Source organism: Marmota marmota, unplaced genomic scaffold (assembly GCF_001458135.2).
Source record: "Marmota marmota marmota unplaced genomic scaffold, marMar, whole genome shotgun sequence".
Taxonomy (NCBI): Eukaryota; Metazoa; Chordata; class Mammalia; order Rodentia; family Sciuridae; genus Marmota; species Marmota marmota.
In genome coordinates this window covers 18007965-18034050 of record NW_026000153.1, presented here as the reverse complement: position 1 = coordinate 18034050, position 26086 = coordinate 18007965, and the positions used below count along the sequence as shown (strand labels likewise).

General features: G+C 39.2%; 1 long non-coding RNA gene and 1 pseudogene across 1 annotated transcript; one reads left to right on the top strand and one right to left on the bottom strand.

The window, feature by feature from the left end:
* Positions 1-1914: 1914 nt before the first annotated feature.
* Positions 1915-2419, bottom strand: LOC107146061 (annotated as a pseudogene).
* A 7357-nt stretch (positions 2420-9776) lies between these two features.
* On the top strand, positions 9777-22082 carry LOC125611493. The gene is made up of 3 exons (XR_007341648.1): positions 9777-9985; positions 20966-21124; positions 21443-22082. It is a non-coding gene; the product is annotated as an uncharacterized LOC125611493 (long non-coding RNA).
* Positions 22083-26086: the final 4004 nt, after the last annotated feature.

Genomic DNA, 26086 nt, shown 5'->3' with positions numbered 1-26086 from the left:
AGTGGGTTTTTAAATTTTTTTATTATAAAAGCAATGCAACTAAAGTCATCCATTTATTGCCCTGCCATCCTACAGTAACCATAGTTAGTAATTTGATTACTATTATTTGTAGCAATGATTTCATTCATTCATTCATTCATACACTTTTTATCTTGTAATTCTTTTAATTTAATATAACATTTTCTCATGCTTTTCATTACTAAATTTTTGTTAATTTTATTTGTTCTTTTTAGTTATACATAACAGTAGAGTCTATTTTGACATATTTATACAAACATGGAGTATATCTTATTCTAATTAGGATCCCAGTCCTGTGGATGTACACAATGTTGGGATTCACTGTGGTGTATTCATAGATGTACATAGGAAAGTTATGTCAGATTCTTTACACTTTGCTATTCTTATTCTCCCCTCCCTTCCCTTAATTCCCTTTTGTCTAATCCACTGAATGTCTACTCCTCCCTCCCCCATTTTATGTTAGCTTCCACATATTAGAGAAACCATTCAACTTTTGGTTTGGGGGGATTGGCTTGTTTCATTTAGCATGAAAGTCTCTGGATCCCTCTATTTACCAGCAGATATCATAAAGTCATTCTTCTTTATAGCTAAGTAATGCTCCATCATATATATATATATATATATATATATATATATATATATATATATATATATATATTACATTTTTTATCTATTCATTTATTGAAAGGCACCTATATTATGTTCATAGATTATCCATTGTGAATTGAGCTGCTATATCCAAAGGAGTTAAAATCAGCATTCTACAGTGATGCAGCCTCATCAATGCTTATAGTGGCTCAATTCATTACTAATTTTAATGAGTAAATAATGTAAACTCCATAGATAATCTGATTATCGGGTATATACCTAGACCAGAGGATGACAAACTATAACACCACATTTTATAAGTTTTATTGGAAAGTATCCATGCCTGTTTTTCTACATATTGTCTATGGTTGCTCTCATACTACAAACAGCAGCACTGAGAAGATGTAATAGTATGGTCTGCCTAGCCTAAAATATTTATTTTCTGACTCTTTATAGAAAAGAGTCTGGCTGATTAGTGCTCTAAACTTTTAAGTGGTTCATAATTTGGATAATATAAGTAATGCCACCTGAAAAAATCTTTGTGCATATAATTTTTCATACTTTGGATGACTTTATTGGGGGACATTAATAAAAGTGAAATAACAGAGTCTAATTAATAAAGGCATTTTTAGGACAAATATTGTCCCCTACTCTCTCACTCATAATATTCTAGCTATCATATATTAAGGATGGTAGGGATAAAAAATGGAAAGGAAAATTTTTGTACTAATGTAGGCAGCATTTTTCTGGCATAGTTTTAGTTTTGATTTAAGTCAACCAAAGAGGGAAATAATAGTAAGTGTGACAGGAAAACAAACCAATTCCAAGAAATCTTTGAAGTTATATGAAGACAAAAAAAAAACAGGCAGAAGTAAACTGTACAGGTGACAAAGTGCTTATGAAGTGTCATCCCAAACTAGCTGTAGTGTCCTGAAGGCACAAGAAGAGCTGAGTAAGGGAAAGAGGAAGTAGTTTCAACAACAAGCCCACAGTTCCAACAACAAGCAGCTGCAAGTGTGGGGTGACAGAAGCAGAATGTGAGTTCCCCCCATCTGAACATATCCTCAGCATAAACCTGCGCACAACTGTAGTTAAAGGGTCTCCTATAGGGAAGTCCTAGAACTACTCTGTAGTTTTGAGTTTTGAGTTTAATATAAGTTCTTCTATCTGAGAAAATTTCATTCTTCAAAAAGAAAACTTAAGGAATGGGACCAGCTAAATCAACTCTGTTAGATAAAAAATGAAGCAAGAAGATGGGTCTCAAATATAATCTTTTATGAATAAAATAAGCATCAGGAAATATAGATGTCATATTCCAAGGGAAATATTCTGAGGGTCTGGCATCCTAAATCCCTCTGTAAATTTATTATAACAGACCATAGTGTAATCAAACTCCATTAGGACCAAAGTGAAAGACTTAGCATATGTGGATCACCTTGCAATTTTCAAGATTCTTTGAAGATCTGTTATCCTGTTATGGCTGTGAAGGAGAGATGGGTGTAGGCACCACAGTCTGTAATCCTTTGCCTTCTCTCTCAGAACCAACCAGGCAGATGAGCTGGCATTCAGGTATTCCTGCACAGTTTACTTACTTCCAGCCAACCTGTACTCTCTGTGGGGTCCATGTAAACCAAGAATAGTATATAAACTTGAGTAGCATCTCCACCAATTCCATCATTTCTAAATACTTAAGGTGGGTGCCCATCCAGGTGTCCCTGGGGGCCCATAAGGGAGCACCAGTGCCATTGCAAAAGTTGCCTGGGTCCAGACCACTGCAGCCTGAGGCTGGCTCAGAATCATTCATCTCCTCCATCAGGGATGATATATTCTAATTGTTGAAGAAAAAAAGCCTCCTAATCAAGAATATGGTACTCAGCTACCCAGCAAAGCTGCTGAAGAAAGGACAAAGGGTTTCCTAGACAAACAGAAGGTTCATCATCACCAAACCTGTCTAATAAGAAATGATAAAGTGTGTTCTTCATGCTGATAAAAAAGAATGCTGATGAATAATATGAAAACAACTGAAAGTTTGAGATCTTGCTTTTATTTTATAAGCTTCTGTCTTTGAATTGCTTTTGCTCTCTCCTATGAGTTTTGGTATGCTACATCTCCATTTTCATTTGTCTCAAAAATTTCTAATTTTCCTTTTAATTTATTTATTGATCCACTGGTTATTTGGGGGCACGTTATTTAATTTCCATGTATTTCAAAAGTTTCCAAATTTCCTCTTTTAAATGATTTCTAGTTTTATATCATTGTGGACAAAAAGATACTCAACATAATTAATATAATTTCAATCTTCTAAAATTGTTGACTTGTTTTGTAGCCTGACATCTGGTTTATCCTGTGCAATTGAAAAGAATCCATATTCTTTAGCTATTGCATTAAATTTTTTGTAAATGTCTGTTTTTCCATCTTTTTTCATTCCTTCACTTTCAATCTAAAATTAATCTCTTGTGGCCCTCTAAAACCTGGAACAAGACAGGGATGACCTCTTTCACCACTTCTATTCAACATAGCCCTTAAAACTCTAGCCAGAGCAATTAGATGAAAGAAATTAAATGGATACAAATAGGAAAAGAAGAATCCAAACTCTCATTATTTGCTGATGACACGATTCCAGAAAACTTATAGAATTAATAAATGGATTCAGCAAAGTACCAGGATATAAAATCAATACCCAGAAATCAAATGCATTTATACACATCAGTGATGAATCCTCTGAAAGAGAAATTAGGAAAACTACTCCATTCATGATATCCTAAAAACAAAACAAACAAACAAAAAAAAAACCCTGGAAATCAATTTAACAAGAAAGGTGAAAGACCTTTACAGTGAAAACTACAGAACACTAAATAAAGAAGTTGAAGAAGACCTTAGAAGATGGAAAGATTTTCCATGCTTTTGGATAGGCAGAATTAGTATTGTCAAAATGGCCATACTACCCAAAGCGCTGTATACATTAAATGCAATTTCAATTGAAATCCCATTGTCATTCCTTATAGGAATAGAAAAAGCAATCATTAAATTCATCTGAAAAAATAAGAGACCCAGAATAGTCAAAACAATCTTTAGCAAAAAGAGTGAAGCAGGAGGCATCACAATACCAGACATTAAACTATACTACAAAGCTATAGTAACAAAAATGGCATGGTATTGACACAAAAAATAGACTGGTAGACCCATAGTACAGAATAGAAGACACAGAGACAAACCCACATAAATATGGTTATCTCATACTAGACAAAGGAGCCAAAACATTCACTGGAGGAAAAGATAGCCTCTTCAAGAAATGGTGCTGGAAGAATTGGAAATCCATATGAAGCAAAATGAAATGAAACCCTTTTCTTCCACTATGCACAAAACTCAACTTAAACTGGATCAAGGACCTAGGAATTAGACCAGATACCCTGTACCTAATAGAGGAAAAAGTATGTCCAAATCTTTATCATGTTGGATTAGGCCCCAGCTTCCTAAACAAGACTCCTAAAGTACAAGAAATAAAATCAAGAATTAATAAATTGGATTGATTCAAACTAAAAAGCTTCTTCTCAGCAAAAGAAACAATCGATGAGGTGAAGAGAGAGCCTACATTTTGATAGCAAATTTTTGCCACAAGCACATCAGATAGAGCACTAATCTCCAGGATATATATATCAAAAACCTTAACATAAAAAAAAAACAAAGACCCCAATCAACAAATGGGCTAAGGAGCTGAACAGATACTTCTCAGAAGAAGATATACAATTAATCAACAAATATATGAAAAAAATGTTCAATGTATCTAGTAATTAGAGTAATTCAAATCAAAATTACCCTAAGATTTCATCTCATGCCAGTTAGAATGGCAGTTATCAAGAATACAAACAACAGTAAGTATTAGTAAGGATGTGGGGGAAAAGGCACTCTCATAATTGTGGGTGGGAATTCAAATTGGTGCAACCACTCTGGAAAGCACTATGGAGATTCCTTAGAAAACTTGTAATGGAACCACCATTTGACCCAGCTATCCCAGTCTTCAGTCTATACCCAAAGGACTATAGTAAAACAGCCCACATGGATATTTATAGTAGTCTCAATTCACAACAAGCCAAGCTATGGAAACAACCTAGGTGCCCTTCAATAGATGAATGAATAAAGAAACTGTGGTAAATATACACAATAAAATATTACTCAGCATTAAAATTACGGCATTTGCAGGTAAATGGATGGAGTTGGAGAATATCATGCTAAGTGAAGTAAGTCAATCCCCAAAAACCAAAGGCTGAATGTTGTCTCTGATAAGTGGATGCTGATCCATAATGGGGGAGGGTATGGGGAAAATGGAGGAACTTTAATTGAGCAAAGGAGGGGGAGGGAAGGGTGTGAGTGTGGGGGCAGGAAAGATGATGGAATGTAATGGATAGTATTACCTTAGGTACATGGATGACTGCACATATGGTGCAACACTACATCATGTACAATCAGAGAAATGAAAAATTGTGCTGCAATCATGTACAATGAATCAAAATGCATTATGCTATCATATATACCTAATTAAAATTAATTAATTAATTAAAAAAATAAAACTACAGGAAATATCTTTGGTGAATATAGATGAAAACATAGTTAAAACAATGGAAGCAGAATTAATTTGACTCTACATTATAAAGATCATTCATTGTGATGAAGTGGCATTTACCCGAGTAACGCAAAAACAGATCAATTAATAAATGTCATTAATAGAATTAAGGACCAAAACCATGTGATTATTTCAAAAGATTCAGGAAAAACTTTTGACCAAATCCAAGATTCTTTAATAATAAAAACTCTCAACAAATTAGGTATAGAAGAAACATATCTCAGCACAATAAATATCACACATTACAAACCTATGGCTAATAGACCATTAAATAGAGAAAAGCTGAAAGTTTTCCTATGAATTCTGTAAAAAGACATAGATGACACCTTTTGCCATTTCTCTTCAACAAAGTACTGGAAGTCCTACCAAGGCAATTAAGCAAGCAAAAGAAATAAAAATAAAATTGTAAAGAAATAAGTTAAATTAGCTCTGTAGATGACACAATCCTGTTAAAAAAATTCAAAATACTCCACCTCAATACTGTTAGGTTTAATATGCTAATTTAATAAATTTGCAGGATACAAAAACAACATACAAAATCAGTAACATTTCTATGTATTCATAGTAAACTATATGAAAAAAGAAAACAATTTAATTTACAATTTGCACAAAAAGTAACATATTTAAAAATAAATTTAAAGGAGTTGAAAGTTCTCTCTACAATAGAAACTATGAAACATTGAAGGAATCTGAAGAAGACACAAATAAATGAAAAAATACTACATACTTCTGGACTGGAAGAACAAATATGGTCAAAAAATACTGCCCAAAGTAATCATAGATTCAATGCAATTCCTATTAAAATGCCAATTAATTATTCACAGAAATATTTTGAAATTCTGACAATTCATATGGAACAATAAAAGTCCCAAAGCAGTTTTGAGCAAAAAAGAACAAAGCTAGAAACATCACTCTCTCTGATCTCAAAATATACGACAAAGCTATAGTAATTAAAACAGAGTGGTATGGCATTAAAAACAGATGCACAGACCTATGGAATAGAATAAAAAGCCCAGAACTAAATTCATACATTTACAGTCAATTGAATTTTCAACAAAATGCCAAGAATACTCAATGGGGAAAGGAGAAGCGCTTCAATAATTAGTGTTGGAAAATCGGGTTTTCATATGTGCAAGAATGTAATTAGAACCTTATATCTCACCACACACAAAAGTCTACTAAAACAATTTTGAATGCAAATGTATTAATGATTTAAATGTAAGACCCCAAATTATGAATCTGTTAGAAGAATTCATAGGGGAAATCTCCATGATATTTGTCTAGGAAATTATATTTTTAAAAAATAAAACTTTAATAATATAGGAAACAAAAGGACAAAATAGACAATTGGATATATCAGACTACAAAGTTTTCTGCACAGCCAAAGAAACAATCAACAGAATGAAGAAAAAATTTATAGATTGAGAGAAAATATTTGCAAACCATACATCTAAGAGGGGATTAATGCCCCAAATATTTAAGGAACTCAAACAAGCAAGAAATAATGTAAGCAATGGGCAAAAGACTTGATTAGATATTTCTCAAAAGAAGATATACAAGGTGTATAAATATATAATACCTATAGATTACATATAACATAGATATAGGTATAGAATATATACAGTTATAGATGTATGTCTATATCTATCAACCCTTGTCTACCCAACATCACTAATTTTCAGAGAAATAAAATCAAAATCACAATGAGATATCACCTCCACTTCAGTTAGAATGGCTACTATCAAAAAAGACAATCAAATGTGTTATTGAGGGTGTGAAGTAAAGGGAAACCTAACACACAGCTGTAAATTAATGTAGCCATTATGTAAAATGGTATGAAGTTTCTTCAAATTATTAAAACTAGAACTACCTTATGATGCAGCAGTCTCAGTAGCTAGTATATATCCAAAGATAATGAAATCATACGTGAAAGAGCTATGTGCACTCCATTGTTTATTGCAGTACTATTCACAACAGCCAAGATATGCAATCAACCTGAGTGTCCATCAATAAATAAATGGGTAAGGAAATATAATGTGTATACATGGTGCAGTATTATTCAATCATAAAGAAAGAGAAAATCTTGTCATTTATTACAACATTAAGGAACCTGGAGTACATTATGTTAAGTGAAATAAGTTAAGCACAGAAAGACAAACACTGCTTGATATCACTCCTATGTAGAATCTAAAAACACTGACCTCATAGAAGTAGAGAGTAGAATGGTGATTAGCAGATGTTGGTGTGGTTGGGGAGATGGGGAAATGTGGGGCAAGAGATACATAATTACACTTAGATTGGAGATAAGTTCAAGAGGCCCATTGTATAGTATGATGACTATGATTAATGACAATACACCATATTCTTATTTTATTTATTATAATTTGTTATAAATTAAAGCAGAATAAATTTCAATTCACAGTATACATATAGAGCACAATTTTCCATGTCTTTGGTTATACACAAATTAGAGTCACACCATTCGTGTCTTCATACATGTACTTAGAGTAATGATGTCCATCTCATTCCACCATCTCACCTGCACCCTCTCCTCCCCCCACCTTTGCCCTATCTAAAGTTCATCTATTCCTCCCATGGTCCCCCATCCTCATTCTTATTATGAATCAGCCTCCTTATATCAAAGAAAACTTAACTTCGGCATTTGTTTTGTCAGGAAATTGGATAACTTCACTTAGCATTATATTCTCCAAATCCATTGCATTTACCTGCAAATGCCATGATTTTATTCTCTTTTAATGCTGAGTAATATTCCATGGACTACACCATATTCTTAAAAGAATGCAAAGAGGCTAGATGTCAAGAGTTCTCGCCATAAAAATAAAAACTGTGTAAGGTAATGCACTAGTTAAATTTAGCCATTCCACAATGTATGTGTGCTTCAAACATCATGTAGTACGGGATACATAGGTACAGTTTTATTTTTCAATTTAGAAGAAAGATAAAAATAAGGAAAGAGAAGGAAGAAAAGACACAAGAAAAAGTTAAACTGTATGCTGGGTGTATTAAGTTCAAACTAGGCTGAAAAATCTGAGGGGAAATTTCTCTAATAGTTTCTCCATTGGCATTTAACAAGTTGGTTAATACTCAGATTTGAGTGTGCCTCAGAATCTCCTGGAGGGGTCAATAAAATGCAGATTACTGACCTCTCCCCAGAGACTTTAATTCAGTGAATTTTAGGAGTGACCTGAGAATTTTCACTTTGAACAACTTCTCAGATGAGTCTGATGCTGCTGGTCTGGGGAGACCAATTTGAGAAGTGTGGGTTTGGCAGGTGCACCAAGCAGCATAATGGGGGAAGCCAGTCACCCTGGAACAGTACCCAGTGTCTTCTTGCTGCAGGGCTCCCCTTGCTTTGGGCAAATATGCCAACAGGTGGTCACGGCTGCCCATAGCAAGGTACCACACCTGCTTCTTATTTGGTAGGGTTGATTTCTTTAAGTTAACTGAGAGGAAATTAAACCATATTGTGTGTGATTATTTTTGTTTTATTTCCCCATTGCTTCCAATGAAAACAATGCAAATAACAAAATAATAATAATAATAATAATAATAATAATAATAATAATAATAATAATAATAATAAATGATGAGCATATTTGAGGCTTAGGCTGGAAATGGCAGAACACATGTAGGAAGGAAGATAAGAGAAAATATATTGGAAAAAACTAATAGGGTCTAAGAAAATACATGAGTTTCAGCTGATGTTAGAATGAGGCAGATGATAGATTCCATAATTGTCAGCATATATAAAACAGGTAGAATGGTTCTTCAGGTGAGACCCATATATGTGGGATTTTAAATAATAGGGAGGAAAGTTAAAGGGCAATTTAGAAAGGTGGTATTACATGACTAGTTATTCAAAGATTAAAAGTGTAGAACATGTACAGGATGCCAAGGAGAGTGGTTGAAGGAAAGTGGGAGTTAATTTTGAGGATAAGTGAGAAGTGTCTCAGCACCCGACAGGCAGATATTCTGGTGGGACTAATGTTAGTCCCGGAAAATCTCAGGCCTTCATGCTTATCACACACCCTGAGCTGCAGAAACAAAGATGTGAATTGTTGCTGGCTCACTAGGAAAACCAGACCAACTTCCTGTGAGCCCTGGCACTGGTCAGCTCTGCTCATAAAAGCAACAGCTGATAGGAGAACAGGGGAGAGTATCAGGTTTGGAGAAAGGCCAGAGGGGATTCTCTGGAAACTTGCACAGGGTCACCTGCCATAAAGCAAGTACCAACGTACTTATAAAATGCCCAAGAAACACTTCCATACAAAACACTCTCAACCTCCTCAGTCTGCTCACAGTGTTCTGTGAGATGATTCATGGCTGCTAGTCAAACTCCAGTCATATGGTCAGACTTTCCAGACTACTAGGACATTTGGCTTAGACCGGGTGTTACATCTTCTGTCGAGGGACTGTCTCCTGCCAGGATGGGTGGGGTGGCTGAAAAGGAATAATCCTATCAGATCCTTCCACTCCCACTTCTGTGGTCTCTCCTTTTGAGTCTCATCACATCTTCGTGTGAATCAAAACAATCTTGACACACATGGTTATACTGATGTCCCAACATGCATTATGTCCCTAGTGGCATCTTTCTCAGAAAAACAAAGTCCTCTAAATAAACACCACTGGCTTTGGAATCATCTGGAAGGAGAGGGCAGCTGAGCAACATCTCGTCTATGCACAGTCATGTGCTATTTTGTTTATACCCAGCAATGAGGATAAGCATCTAAAGCAAAGGTATGTGGTTCTAACTTTTGCTAGCCTGGGCTTACTGTTTACTTTTGCCTTGCTGTCAAATCTGTCATGAGTGTCTCTTATTATCTTTCCCATAAATGCACCAGACTCAGTGGAAAGAACATTCCTCTGGGCTGCTTAACAAGCAAATTATTTTTCAACTGCTTCCTCCCCTTCCTCCCCACCCTTGTTGAATAAACATTTGGGAGACACAATCCTGTGGCCTGGCAATTTGCAAAGATATTCTTTGTCCTCACAAAGGCAAAACAAGACGGACGAGGTTAATGGAGGATATGAGTTATCTTGGATAATCAGTTGAAATATCCACATCTCTAATTCAAGGCTTCCTTTGATTTATCAATGTCATATTTCACATTAAGGCCCCCAACGTCCATTTTCTTCATTTCCTTTCTAATTATTGCTTCCCAACTCAATAATTTGCTGTTCTATAGTTTCTGAAGTCTTGCATCTAGTTTGTTCAGCATCTTGGAATGTGCTGAGAAAAATGGGCTCTCTGTTAGAAAAACCATGTGGACCTTTATTTTTTTCATTCACTCTTACCATTGCTCTCTCACTTGTCAGTAATTATGTCCAGCCTAGAAACTAACCATTTCAGAGGCAAAGAGTAAATAGCTTTTCTGAGATTAGTACGGGAAGGGCTACAAAGCCTAGATCGAAACCAGTTACCACTTATGGGACTGAAATTTATACAGGTTCCTTAATCTGTAAGAGACCAAGTTGTCTGTAAATGATGAGAGATTTTAAACTCTCAGCAGGTTCAACAGCAACTCATCTTCCCAGATCATTGAGAGAATTACACAGAATGTGTACTGCTTCTTGCCCCACCCCTGCTTCTCCCCCAGTGTAAGCTATTATCATCTCCCATCAGGATTAAGTGAATCAGCCTCCAGAATAGCTCTCCCCACTTCTCAAATTCCCCCAGCCTGAGTCCATTCTTAGCATAGCAGCCAATCAGCCTTTTAGAACGTAAATCAGTCCATGTTACACTCTGTCAAATTCTGCAATGGCCCCATTTCTCCTGCAGAGTCAAGGCCAAGAGTCCTCTCAGTGGTCTAATCAGGTCTTCTCGAACAAGCCTTTGTTGCCTTTCTTGACCAAAACTCCTACTATTGTCTTCCTTCCTTATTATACCCAGGCACATTTGCCTTCCTGTGTTATTTGAAAGTCTCAGGCTTTCTCTGCCTCCTGGCCTTTGTACTGGCCGTTTCCTCTGCCTAGAATGCTGTGTACCCCGTGCCTTTAGCCTAGCTGATTTCAGCAGAGCTCCAGAAGGCTCTACAATGAACATCACTAGCTTCAACGTCATGAGCACGGCATTGCCTCCCCCTGCTTGGTTACTGCTGGAATTCGTCAGAAGCCAGAGAAAACCAGAGATTGAAGGTCTGGACCAGAAGGAAAAATAACATGCTAGAAACATCCCAACTGCAGGAGGATGGGGTTTGGCAATTAACCACCAGCCTCTTACCTCTGGATGGGACCATACTGAGATTTATTCTCCATGAATCCTTCGAGGACTCCCTAAAATGTGGCCCTTATCTGGGAACAGCAGTGAGCTATTAGGGATGCACCTTCTGTTATTTTTCTTTCTCCCATTCCACTCTTCCCTGCTTCTTTACTTCTGCATTCTGGGATCATATTTCCAATCTCATATCTCCAAATTGCATTCCTTTATAACAGTCTAAGATGAGAATCAAAGAAAACATGTCCCTTTTCAGTTTGATTAGCATGAGAGCCAGAAAAGCATGTCTGAGATCAAAGCATCTGCAGGTTTGGGTCCTATGGACTTCCTCCTTGGCTTAAAGATGGCCGCCCACATCAGTGTCTTTCCATAGCATGTCCTCTGTGTGCACATGTGTGTGGTGTCTCTCCCTCTGACCTAGTTTCCTCTTAGAAAGACACCAGTTAGATTGGGTTAGGGTCCACTGGTATGACCTCATTTTACATTAACCACTTCTTTAAAGATCCTATCTCCAAATACAGTCACATATGAAGGTCTCTGGTATCAATATTTCAACATATCAATTGGGGAAGAGGGCACAATTTAGCCCATGGCAAACAGAAAGAGAATTGTTGAACTACACATGTCACTGTCTGGCTCTCTCACTGATCCTCACTTCACAATGGGCCCTGAATCTGAACCTTTCCTAGAACACATACCTCAGAATCATGACTGTCCCTGGACAAGTCTATACGCCATCATGGTTTTGGCCAGCTACATTGTCTTCTGTCCTGATCTGGCACCCTTTGCTTGGTTGAGTGCTCTTGGGCCAGCATGTAGACACATGACCTGTGGTCACCTACTAAATAATTGTGTACCCTGGACATATCAAGCCTAAGCCACTCTGCTCCAAAGGCAGAGTCCTTGATATTGCCCCTTGGTGCTACATATGGCGTATGGTTCCTAACATCTCACAGAGGTGGGGTGTGACATCTGCCCTGCCATTACTGCTTCTAGTATGTTCTATGACCCACCAATGCCCTCAGAGCAACCTTAGAGACAGACACCAGTCTATCTTCAACACCCCTCCCCTCAAGAGTACAAGTGCTCTGTAACCAAAGAAAAAAATCCTTCTCTTCTTCTCTTTCCTGTCACCCACAATACCCCATAATAATCAGTTTTGAATTTGGTGTCTTAGTCTGTGCTGTATTCTCCTCATACAAAAGAGCCAAGAGTTTCAAAGTCTGGATCAAGCAATATTTCAAGAGTTACTCCTTCATTTCCAGATATGACCCTACTGAAAACAACAATGACAGCAATGATAATAACAGTAATTCCTACACTCGTGCAGCATTTTAGAGTCTAGTAAAATGTATCATATCTTCACCTGATCTTCCAAAAGCTCTGGAATTTTTTCATCTCCAGAAGAAAACTGAGAGAGAAAAATGTTCCTGACATGACCACATGAACAATAGCAGGTTCATGGAAGAGCTGAGACTGGAACTTGGATCCTCACATGCTTGTTTCAACGTTTCTTTTGTAACGATTGTCATTCTCCCCTAGCCACCCTTAAGATGTATTACAAAATTCCTGCTATGTTCTGGGTGTGTCCGCTGGAATTCATGCATTGGAAACTTGATCTCCAAAAATCCTGCATTAATGATATTTGGAGATGTGATACCTTTGGGAAGTAATTAGGGGTAGATTAGGTCATGAGGATGGGGCCCCCTGTGATGCCATTAGTGGCTTTATAAGAAAAGAATGAGAGAACTGAGCTAGCATTCTTGCTCTGTCTCACCATGGGATACTCTCTACCATGTATGATACAGCAAGAAACCTCATCTGATACCAAATAGCTGCCAACACCATGCAGCTAGACATCCCAGACTCTGAAAATGTGAATAAATAAAACCCTATTCCTTAAAAATCACCCAGCCTTGGGTATTTTGTTACAGCAACAGAAAACAGACAGCACAACTCCTAAGTTAATCTTTATCTCAGATGCATGAGAAATATCCGTGTAAAAGTGGTTATAATGTGACAAATAATTAAATGCCTCTACTGTCTTCCCTTTAAATATTAACCATGGTGTACCAATTTACTATTATAACAACTCCAGTGATTCTTTCAACAACCCTGAAAGACATTTTCATTTCTAGGGCTGACAGAACAAAGTTCCATAAACTAGGCAGCTTAAAACAACATAAATTTATTCTCTCAGTTTTAGAGGACTGAATCTGAAATCAGGGTGTCAGCAAGACCGTATTTTCTCTGACATCTTCTGAGGAGAATTTTTCTTTCCTCTTTTAGCATCGGTCCTTGAAGACAATTCTCGGTGACCACTGGCTTGTAGTCATGTTTCACTCCAACCTCTACCTCCTTCTTAATATGGCTGCTCTCTCTCTCTGTATTCCTTCTCTCCTTATAAGAACACCAACCATTGGATTAGGCCTATTGGAATCCAGTATGACCTCATATTAACTTTATTACGTCTGCAATAACTCTGATTTCAAACAAGGTTACATCCACAGGGATTAGTACATGAATGTATCTTTTGGAGGGACATAATTCAATCCAATCCAGGTATAGAGCACTGTCGCATTATCACTGTATTGTACAGATGAGGACCTTGGGAGGTTCAGGGCAGGTAAGTCAGCGTTTCTCTAAGCACCTGCATGAGAACGACCTGGGGGTTCGTTATTGTAAACTTCTGAGCCTCACCACAGGACTATGGAAGAGAATTCAGAACTGGTGTATTAAAGGGGGGCCAGAAGTGGCTCTCAGGCATCCTTAATTCTGGGGAAACCCTGAATTAGAAAGATCCATCAGGGATTCTGTGAATAAGTGGTAGAAACTGAATACAGGCTCTGGTACTCAGGTCTCAAACTTTTTATTTTTGTCTTTTATTCTCAAATCCAAGAATCTGCACCATTCTTTCCCCAGGCCCTGGTGAAGGTCAGTTTTCTCCTTGCTCGGTGTCTTGGTCTGTGTTTTGTTGCTGTAACAGAATACTGTAGACTGGGTAATGAGCTGAATTTGGACAGGGCCTTCTTGCTGTGTCACTCTACAGTGAAAAGCAAAGGGCAGAAGGGCAAGAGAGTGTGAGAAAGCAAAAGAAGGCCAAACTTCCCTCCTGCATACCTCTTCTTGCAGTAACAAGTCTGCTCCCTGGATAACTAATGCAGTCTCGCAATAATAACATTAACAAGTTCATAAGGGCAGAGCTGTAATAAACTAATCACCTCTTCAAAGGTCCCACCTCTTAACATTATTTCATTGGGGCTTGAGTTTCCAACACATGAACTTGGAGGAACACATTCAAAACATAGCACAGGGCTTGCATTCCCTTTCTAGGACCTTTGTGTAATACAGTTCAGGTTGGCACTGCCCAGCCACATGAAAAAGCCCAAGATTTTCACCAAACCTTGCTGCATCTCCCCTTAAGTTATGTAGTTTCTTTCCACATCACCTAATGCTACAGGGCTATCTTATCCCTATGGAGAGGAGCTACTCCTCACTGTGGTTCATGCTGTGTCTTTAGATCTTTGGGGCTTGATTTCCAACACATGAACTTGGAGGAACTACCTCCTTCACATTGCCACACAGCTCATTCCTACTTCCTGTTCCTCCAAGTGCATCTCATTTTGTCCCTCCATATATATGGTTAGATATTGTCATTACATATGAGAGCAGACAAGAGTATGTTCCTATCACTTATCCCACTAGGAGGGTTGTGGGCACAAGTTACTGTATCCTGATGAATGAAGGCAGAACATGGTAGGAATGACAACTCTGCACACAGCGGCAACCCTGCACCGAGAGTCAGACACCATGCCTTCCGTCCTTGCCTCTGTTTTGCAGAAGAATTATGCCTGGGTACATCAATTCATCTTCCTGGCCGGTACGGAGAAGGGTTGGGCTACATGATTTCTGAAGTCTTGTCCAGGTCTAACACTCTCTAAATCTCAGTCCTACTTCTTCCTCGAAGACACTCCTATAACTTTCGCCAATACTGATCGCTTCTATTCTTAATCAAGTCCATATTTCAGTACTAAAAATCAGGACCCAATTTGACAGAAATATTTTGTACCACTTCTGGATTTGAGAAGCAATGAAATTGGAGCTTCTGTGCCAAAAATGATGCTATGCCTCGGATATGTTGGTAGGAACAAAGGGGCAGAATACATGAAAACAAGAAAATGCAGAATGTGTGTTCGGTCCTCATACAGTATACATTTTTGCTCTTAATTAAATACCATTTTTTGGCATTTTTGTATATTTTCTATATTCTATATTCTTTGCAATATGTATGAACCTTAGTTCCTTCAGATAAATTCTTTAAGACAGAAAACTGACATTCAATTCTGACATTCAGCTCTTACTCCAATACATATAGTGGAGGCCCAATATATACAGATATCCTTGAAAATAACAAAGTTAGACATGCAATATAAATTCTTTATGTGAATTAAGCCTGAAACATTTGATACAGACCATTAGCTAGAACTCCAAGAAAGGGATCATTTTATTCTGGTAAAGTTCAGAAAGGTGTCAACAGAAAGTTGGGGGAAACATTGTAACTTTGCTTTTCCAAAATCATTCATTCATATCCACTAAAACTTTGCTGTGACTCTGAATAGATCATCAGACTTTAATAAAAATGTTACAATTTATTTTTTTATTTCTTATTCTCACAATAAACTTGTATCCAAACCTAAAGGAATTAGGGTGTATGAGAATTACCTATTTATTGGCATAGATTCTCACAGTCATAGAGGGCTCCTGTGTCCGTGGATAGTGAAGACCATCTTGTTCTGGAACTGGAGAATTAAAAAGGATTTGGGAAATCTGCCTTCCTTGTTTTGCTGATGAAGTGAGTAAGGACCAGGATGATAAGGCAAATTGCCTAAGGTCCCAAAGTAGTTTGGAGTCCAGGTAGAGATGGAAATAAGCCCTTTGCTTTTTGGCTGGCCTCTCTCACTAGATATATCGAGACATTTTTAATTAGTCCATAAGGGTACTTATTTGGCTGGAGTCTTTTCTCCCCATTCTCTGCTCCCATCTTCCCTTTAGATTTTAGGACCAAGTTGGAGGCTCTTAAAAAGAAGGTTAGTCTTCTATCCCAGAGTGGGATGACCTACACATCCTGGTCTGCCCAGGACCCTCCAGGTATTGGCATGGAAATTCTCACAGCCTGGGAACATCATCAGTTTCAGAAAAAACAGGACATGTTTCACCTTCTTCCAGAAAAGTATATATTCCAGACTCTGCAGTTTGCCATGCTGGATTACCAGAGAAGCTGCTAATCCACAATCTGCCAATCCATCAGCTCCCAGCATTCTCTTCTGCTTGACATCCCATGTCTCATGCATGAGTTTGTCACCATGTTCCATACAATGGAGGTTCAGATTCTGGTTCTGTCACATACAGCTGGGGGACATTAGTCCAGGGGTTGAATTCACCTGTGCCTCAGTTTCTTCATCCATAAAAGGGAGGATAATAATACATCATCTCTGCAGGAAGTTGTAATCCTCTGCGTAGCATTTCAGTGGCCTACTTTTCAAGCATATTTTGATGATCTGCACAGTACTCAGAGCAGTGACTGCAGAGTAGTATGTGCTCAATAAATGTAGATCTTGTTAGGAAATCCCTGCTTCCTTTTGCCTCAGAATTCAGTTTATCTCCTCTACAGACCCTGATGGCTGCTTATCCAATGTCTGTTTTCCCTTTCTTCATTCCCAGTCAGGTTATCAACGAGTCTGGTTAAGAACATTCACTTCCCCAGACTCCCTTAGCAGCCAGGGATGGGCATGTGACCCTGGTCTGCCCACATAGTCTATGAGCAGAAGCTCCTGGGTAGGGCTGCCAGAAAACCTGGTGAACGGCTGGACTCGGGTTTGTGTCTTTTCAGGTCTTTGCTTTCTGTCCTCTGTGAGGGTTGCCAAACATAGGAATTCTACCAGAACATTATTCATTGCTTTTCTGAAAATCAAATTAATGAGATGTGTTGTATTTTTGTAAATTTGGCAACCCTACACTGCCCTTCTTTTTTTCCTTCATGCCTGGTATGTAGATACCATTACCTGGAGTGCAAATATTATCTTGAGACCAGTGGCCATGAGTTCAGGATAGTGGTAGAGAAAGACTGAGGGAAATTGGCCACTGCGGTCATGGCAGGGTCTCTCTAGAAGCCTGAATTGATGAAGCCACTGCTTCTTTATAGACAGCTGAAGGGAGTCCCTATCTAGTATGTTTATGGGGTATTATGGTTTAGATGTGGTGTCCCCCAAAATCTCACATGTGAGACAATGCCAGAAGGTTTAGAGGAGAAATGATTGGGTTATAGCCTTAACCTAATCAGTGTATCAATCCCTGATGTGACTGAGTGGAAACCCAAGGCAGGTGGGTGTGGCCAGAGGAAGTGGTCCACTGAGACCGTGGCTATAGGGTATATATTTTGTATCTGGAGCATGGAGTCTCTCTCTCTCTCTCTCTCTCTCTCTGCTTCCTGGTCATCATGTGGGCTAGTTCCTTCTGCCACACTCTTCCGCCATGATGTTCTGCCTTACCTAGAGCCCTGAGGAATGGAGCAAACTTCTATGGACTAAGACCTCTGAAACCATGAGCCCTCAAATAAACCTCTATAGTTGTGCTGGTCAGGTCCATTAATAAAAAAAAAATTGACTAAAACATAGGGCCACAAGTTTTATCCTTCTCTCCTTGTTAATTTCTCAGTATCAGTCTCCTCTGGGAATACTCAACTCCTGGTCACAATGATCACTTCAAGTCCAATCCCTCTCACATTGGAGTTTCCTAGTTTCCCTCTCTTTTTGTATCACCCTTCATGATTTTCTTCAATGTGAGTGTGTTATAGCTTCTGAATCTGCAAAATCACTGACCTCCAAGGGTTTAAAAATGGAAACTTTGATATATTTTAAGCACAAATTTATGAATATACCTATGTACTTATCCTAAAATCGTGATAATTTTCAGTAAGTTTAGTTTGTGTTTAGTGCAGTTAATTTAATAAATTCTTCATTTTGAACTTAAAAAGTTGTTTTTTTCCAGAAAAATCAGTTTCTCCCTTCCCCCATTAAGTGTTAAACCAAGTGTAAAGAATATTGATGTGAAGAACTGTCAACTTCTTGGCCCACCCAGTGATCCTCCCAACCCAGGCTGACTGCCAACCCAGAACCCGATCAAATTCAACTTCCAGCTCTTTTCTCCAGTAAATATGTCCGGTTTAGTGCACCAAGGAATAGAGCAAAAAGATTCACATCAGAAGTTGCTGCCTGGCTCAGAAACCTCTCTGAGGTTTCCAGTATAGCATGATCATCTGCCTCCCAAACTCCATGCTGTTGTTGCAGTCTACAAGGACTGCCTTGTCCCCACACAGACTCCACTCCATTTTTTATCTTTCCTGCAAAGAAGCAAAGGCATGTACCAGGAGTCTTGCCTTTACCTATGGCATTAATGCCTCAGAGAACACCCTCCTCACACTCTTTCCTACTTTGTATCCTGCTTTCCATTCAGGACTAGCTTTCAGAGCTGTTTAGCTGTAAGGACCTTCCCTGCAGTTCAATTGTGTTCATTCTTGCCTTGACTTGCAGGGATGAACAACAGGAATTCTCAGTTTTCATTGTATTTCCAGCCAGGGTGAGATTTCTAGCACAGTATGATATACAGCAAACCTGCTTACCAACATATTACATACTCTCTGTGCCTGAGATCCCTTAAACACATGCAGAGAGAACAGATTAACAGTGCATGGTCATACTTCTTATTTGCAAAAGCTCTTCTTATTTTCAGAAAAAAAAAAGTCTCCACTTTGTCTGCCTCTGAGAAGTTTCCATTCCCCACACAGAGCAAGCCCAATGCTGCTGAAATCAGGGCCTCCTGTAGTCACAGCACTTTGCAGTATAGCACAGCCTTCTGGGCTCCACACAGACAGCTCTTCATATCACCACTGCTTCAGAAATGGCCACATGACTTTTGTCTTCTCATTTGGTGTCATTTTGCACTTATCACAAGGCACCCAGAGTATTCAGTCCCTTGCTTCAGAATCTTTCCTTTAGATTAGGGATTGGCATACTACCTGGTATGCAGACCATATCCAGTCCCATCACCTGTTTTTTAAATAAAAACTCATTTCTTTACATATTATCCATAGCTTCTCTCATGCTCCAATGATGGTTGCGATAGGGGCTTCATGGCCTGCAAAGCCAAAAATACTGATTTTCTGGCTATTTACAAATGAAATTTGCTGGCCCCTGGTCTAAATCACTAAGAACATAGGCAAAATAGTCATTATGAGTGAGATTTTCTATCACCATGGTCAAATATATTGATGTGGCTTTTTAATTTATAATTGTTGCTTTATTTATTATTTTGGCCTACAATATTGAGATGCATACATGATATTGGATGACTGGCTTTTGGCAATTGAGGAAATGAAGTAAGACCTATAGAAAATGAGAGGCAGAAGGGGAACTGATGTTTCTGGGCACTTTTCTGAGAAGTACCCCTTTTCTGGTCAAGGCTGGATCATGTCATGACAGATCACAGTGAGGAACAACCATTGAGTTATCTCCAGGTTATCTAGAACCAGCAGAGCAGTCATTACCTACAAAATAGCAATGCTAACTCCCCCAGACAAAGTAAAATGATTAAGCTGGTTGTCAACAGATGGACTCCATGGTCCAATAGATTACTAGTTGATCACCCACAGGCAATTGTGTATTCTCAAAAAGGAAATGATATATTGAATAGAAAACAATGCATTTTTAAAAACATATGGCTCAAACAAGATAGATATGTACGTTTTTCACTTTTATGCAAAGACCCAAAGAAAGGACTGGTTTGATTGTCTTCAGGGTCCCAGACTCCTCTGTGTTCTTTCTGTTTTATCCACCTAGTATGTGGCTTCCAGCCTAAACATCATCAAGACAGATGCTGTAGCTCCAGTCATTATTTTCCACTTGTAAGTTAAAAGGAAGAAAGCTGAAGTGGTCTAGCATGCACATAGGAGTCAATGCCTTTTAGAAAGGCTTCTAGTTGATACCACCTAATACCTCAGCTCCTCTATAGGTCAGTATTCTGCAAAGAACCACACATAGGATATAGACATGAGACAATGGATAGATGGGCAAATAAACAGGTATATATGGATGGAGATGGGTATAGATGAGATAGATCTGTAGATAGATTTACCTACAGATAAGGGGATTTACTGTGGGAATTGACTCAAATGATTATGGAGGCTAAGAAGTACCATGATATGCTGGCTAGAGGTTGGGAGTCAGCAGTGTGGCTCAGTCTTTGTCCAAACACCTCAGAAACAGGGGAGTCAATGGTATAACTCTTAGCTCAAGGCCTTAGGTCCAAGAACCTGAGGGATTACTGGTAAGTCCAACAGTTCAAAGGCCAGGGAAGCTGGACTCCAAGGTCAAGAGAAGAAAGGTATTCCACCGACAAAAGAGAGAGTGAGCAAATTCACCTTTTCTTTTCCTTTCTGTCCTCTCTAGGCCCTCAGCCAAGCAGATGGTGCCCACCCACATTGGATGAGGATGGATCTTCCTTAATCAGGCCATAAAATCAAATGTCGACCCCCCTGGAAATACCTTCACAGACATCCAGAAATAATGCTTTATATCAACTACCTTGGGAACTCTTAATATAATCAAGTGGGTACCTAATATCAACCATCTCATTGGCCCGTTCACCTGGCCACACCTACTCACAAGGGAAGTCAGAAGCTACAGTCATTTAGGTGAATATGTGGATAAAGCTAGAAATCTGTTATTAAAGAAAAGGGGGCAGCCAATTAGCAATCTCTGCCTCCTACTGGCACATGAAAACTCTGAGGAGGAAGCTCACCCACTTAGATTTGCCTTTATGAATTTTCTCTGACTTTTGTACTCTGTCAACAGAGAATGGGACAGCTGAAAATGACATTATTTAGACTTTGTGCCCATCATTTCACCACACATTTTTTTTTCCAGAGGAGGCTACCACAAGAGGGAATTTGATGGATGCCAGTGTCCATGGATGAGAGAGGGGATTGTACCCTGTGTTGTTTTCATGCTCCAGAGAAAGGAGAGTCTGGAAATGCCAGGAGGACAAACATCTTGTGGGTTTGGAGTCCTCCCATCTGTCCACTTGCAGTCTCACTTGAACTCATTTCCCTCAAGGGAGAGGAGAAAGAGTCCCTTGTCAGTACTTTGGACGAGGGGCTCTGTCCTCAGTGGCAGCTGCACACACAGAGGAGGAGCACAGTGCTCAGTCCCTCGCACCCCTCTGAAGAGCCACTTGATGGCATCACCTAGGAATGTGGTCACAGTTCCTGCCTGAGTTACACTTGCTGTGTAAATAAGGAGCTAAAATAGATCCTTGGCAGGGGTGAGGGGTGTTATGAGGTGAGGAGCCCTGAGAGGACGGCTGTTTGTGAGGAAAGGCATAGCACTTCCTCACTTCCTCACATAGCACTTATCCTGAGTGTCTTTTCTGCATCCTTTTGAATACTCCTCTGCAGTCCTAAAAAAGAAAAAAAAAAAAGGAAAAAGAAAAAGAAAGTACTAGCAGGGAAATGGATGGCATTAGAGCAGATTATGCTAAGTGAAGCTAGCCAATCCCTAAAAAACAAATGCCAAATGTCTTCTTTGATATAAGGAGAGTAACTAAGAACAGAGTAGGGATGAAGAGCAGGAGAAGAAGATTAACATTAAACAGGGACGAGAGGAGGGAGGGAAAGGGAGAGAGAAGGGAAATTGCATGGAAATGGAAGGAGACCCCCAGGGTTATACAAAATTACATACAAGAGGAAGTGAGGGGAAAGGGAAAAAAATACAAGGGGGAGAAATGAATTACAGTAGAGGGGGTAGAGAGAGAAGAGGGGAGGGGGGGAGGGGAGGGGGATAGTAGAGGATAGGAAAGGCAGCAGAATACAACAGACACTAGTATGGCAATATGTAAATCAATGGATGTTTAACTGATGTGATTCTGCAATCTATATACGGGGTAAAAATGGGAGTTCATAACCCACTTGAATCAAAGTGTGAAATATGATATATGAAGAACTATGTAATGTTTTGAACAACCAACAACAAAAATTAAAATAAATAAATAAATATTAGTCTCATATTTAAAAATTAAAAAAAAAAAAAAAAGATTCCGGGGGAGCCAGGAAGCTGGAGAGAACAGAAGGCAGAGGAGGTCACGCAGCCGAGCCCTGACTGCCCAGGAGGCAGGGAGCTCCCCAGGAAGACGTGCAGGGTGGGCTGGTGGTGGGGCCATGTCATGAGGAGCCACAATGGTAGCCATGTGTCACTCACCAAGAACCCCAGCCCCTGCTCCTTAAATCACATGCCTTGACCTCCAGTAAGGGCCTTGAGAAAGAAGTAAATAGCAAGCATGCTGCAGGAGGGGAGCTGGGTTAAGCCCCCACAGAGCCATGGGATTTCAGGCCTGGTCCAGAGTCCCTCCTTCTACCCACCTGCAACACCAAAGCCACTCTGATGGCATTATTTTCTGTCACTGCCCATTGTAATCTGGCCTTCCTCAAGAAAATAAACAAGAATTAAAATAAAATGGGAACAATGATACAATACTATCCCCAGGAGGCCAAATGTTACTTTTCAGGGAAGCTGGATATTCTTCCCTGATGGGCTCTATACTCCAAGACAACTGTCCTTTTCAAGTGGCCTCATACCTCATGTTGAATAAATTTTTTACCCAAGTCAGAGGCTATGTGACAGCATGTTAACAGAAAACCCTAGTTTGATGACCTATGGGTTCCCAGACCCAAATCTCACTGCGCCTGAAGACATTTTTCCAATGTCTGTCATCTTTAGCCACTTGCTCCCCAGCCCTCCACCACCCCATGCAACCCACAGCACTGATCTTCCACGACATGTCCATGCTGACCTCCAAGGAGACACAGGCCGGCCATGACCACAGGTACACTAAGCTATATTCTCAGAGCACTACTCTGTGCTCTCCAAGGTCCCATAGGTTTGGACCAAAGGAGCGCATCGTCCAGATCTGCACCACGGGCCCTCTTAGTGCAGGTTCCAGGCCATTAGTAGGCGAGCAGGGTGGGACATTCCCAGCTGCTTGGTCCTAGTGGATAAGCCCTTGCTTATGAGAGATGCTGAACCCTGAACAAGTCTCAACTCTTCCAGTAATGTTTTCCACAAGGGGGTTAGCACAGAGACAGCCTCCATTTGATGTTTGACTCCTCATAAATATGAACCAAGAGCACTAATCCTACCAGTAAGTAAATTGCCTGTGTTTGGATTATAATTGAACTGTTTTGCTGCAAGCCTTGCACTTGGAAAATTATAGCTTTATCGCAATGAGGAGCCAGAAAGGGTTAATTCACCTCCAAAGGGAGCATAGTTCACTCCTTCCTCTCCGGAAGGATCAGATCAAGAGGTAATTATAAATGACTGACAACCTTATTTATATTTTTATTGAGCTATAATTAAGCATTATAGTATTCATCTTCATTATTCCAGCAATTCCACTTTGGATACATCTTCAGAGGGAGAATTTGGAAGTCATAGACCAGACTTCTCCTAATAAAGCCTCTTTTAAAGGATGAAAAGTCACAATTCTGAGGGACAAAAACTTGATCTGAATTAGTAGTTCTATTCCCAGAGCCCAGTGTAGCTCTCAACTGTCACTTGCTCATCCCAAGGTAGTAGGATGATGGGAGAGTTCACATGCCCTGTGGGCTTTCCTCCATGGCCAAGAACTAAGGACACCTGTGCAAGGCTCAAGGACCATCTTCAAATAAATATTGAAAAGCAGATCTAGATGCCATAGGGAAGACCATTTGGATTCATGTTTAAGAAAGTCTAAACGATAAGGTTCCATGGGAATGTTGGATAGTCAACTAATCCACAAGACAGACATGCACCCTGACAGTTTGAGTAAGAGCTGGATAATAATAGCATGAAAGACATGTAGGGCATATTTTCTAACTATGGCAAGTGGCCTGAGTGAAAGAGCAAGGCATGGCAGTACAGACACAGAATAAGGGGGGTAGGGAACATGTCTAGAAAAGTAAGGGGGAACTTCGGAGGAGGCGGCCATAGATCTGAACCTCTAAGTTATAAGGAAAGGGAGAGAACATGGGTGAAGGACTAGATAGAAAAAGAGATTTTTCAACCTCCTGATCTGTGTGGAGCAGACTGATTGAAGAGAAGAGTCCTAGCAGTTGGGATTAAAGAGCTGTAACTGGTCAACCACTTGCTGGAAATACTGTAGTGAGAGTGGAAGACAGAATGAATGTTATTGACTTTTTCAATTTGGGGATAATTAATTTGCCATCATGGAAGACCTCATTGTAGCCCAGGTGTCAAAAGAACTATGAAGCCTGTTCCATGTCTTTGCTTGGAGTAAAGCCAACAGATACTAAAGCACATCCTATTCCCTAACTTGAGCCCTAAAACTCGTCGTTTCAGATCCTGCCTGCCTGAGCAGTCCCAACTCTTCTCCTGCCCATTCCTCCCTCCCTAGTTCAGTCTCTACACTGCACACTGCACATGATCTTTCTAAAACCACACTTGGTTAGATTATTTAAATAAATAATTCCTTATTATGTACAAAATAACGTACAAGTTAATGAGCAAACTCTTTCTTGTCTTTATCTCTTCCAGTTTTTACTCTAATAATCTCAACTACATTTAACTTCCAAACTCCATTTCACCCATCTCTGTGTCCGTCAACACTTTTTTGCAGATCCACCCACCTCTAAGCTGGAGCAAAAGATGACCACAGACTGCATCTGACTGTCTCTGAGAAACTTCCTCAGATCTATCCCTTCTCCAGTTATGAGCTAATACTAAGGACTTTCCCCTGCTCTCTTGTCCATCCTCCTTATATTCATGCAATCAGTTCTCAATGGCTCATGGACCACAGTTACAAGCCCACGGTTGCAAGCCCATAATTGCAATCCTCTCAGTCCCACCTTGGTTGGGCAGTGTAGTGGAGGACAGTAGACAAAGATTGATGCACATCATTCTATCTCGACTCTTAGCCTTTACTCTTGTGCTTTCTTCTGCCTAGAACACCCTTCCCTCATTTCTTCACCTAGCTATCTTGTTTTGATCATTTAGCAATCAATCTAAAGTGTTACTGCCATTAGAAGCTGTACATAAGCAACCAGCTTGATCTAATTCTCCCTCTTCTCTGCTCAGTATATATACACAGAATGTAGATATATATTAAACATATGTGTCCCATATTTGTACATGTATACATATATGTATCTCATTATACATATGTGATTAATATATATTTAACATATATATATAATATATACCAAATATATTTAAATTATCTGTTAGTATATGCATGTCCCCCATTGTATGATCCTTAATGTTATCACTGCCTCACAATTCTGTATATATCTCATTTCATCACTCTCTGCATATCATTTAGACACTCACTAAATGCTTATAAGACTTTAAAAACTAAACAAGGAAAGTAAATTAGAGAACCAATTGTAAAAGGTAATCCTTGACCCTCTGGTCCTAGAGAGTGGCATGTACTGAAAACTTAGAATAGCTCATCTAAGCAGATGAAGCAATCACAGCTTGGACATCTACCCAGGCCTAACACTGTTTAGATTTAGATTGGAG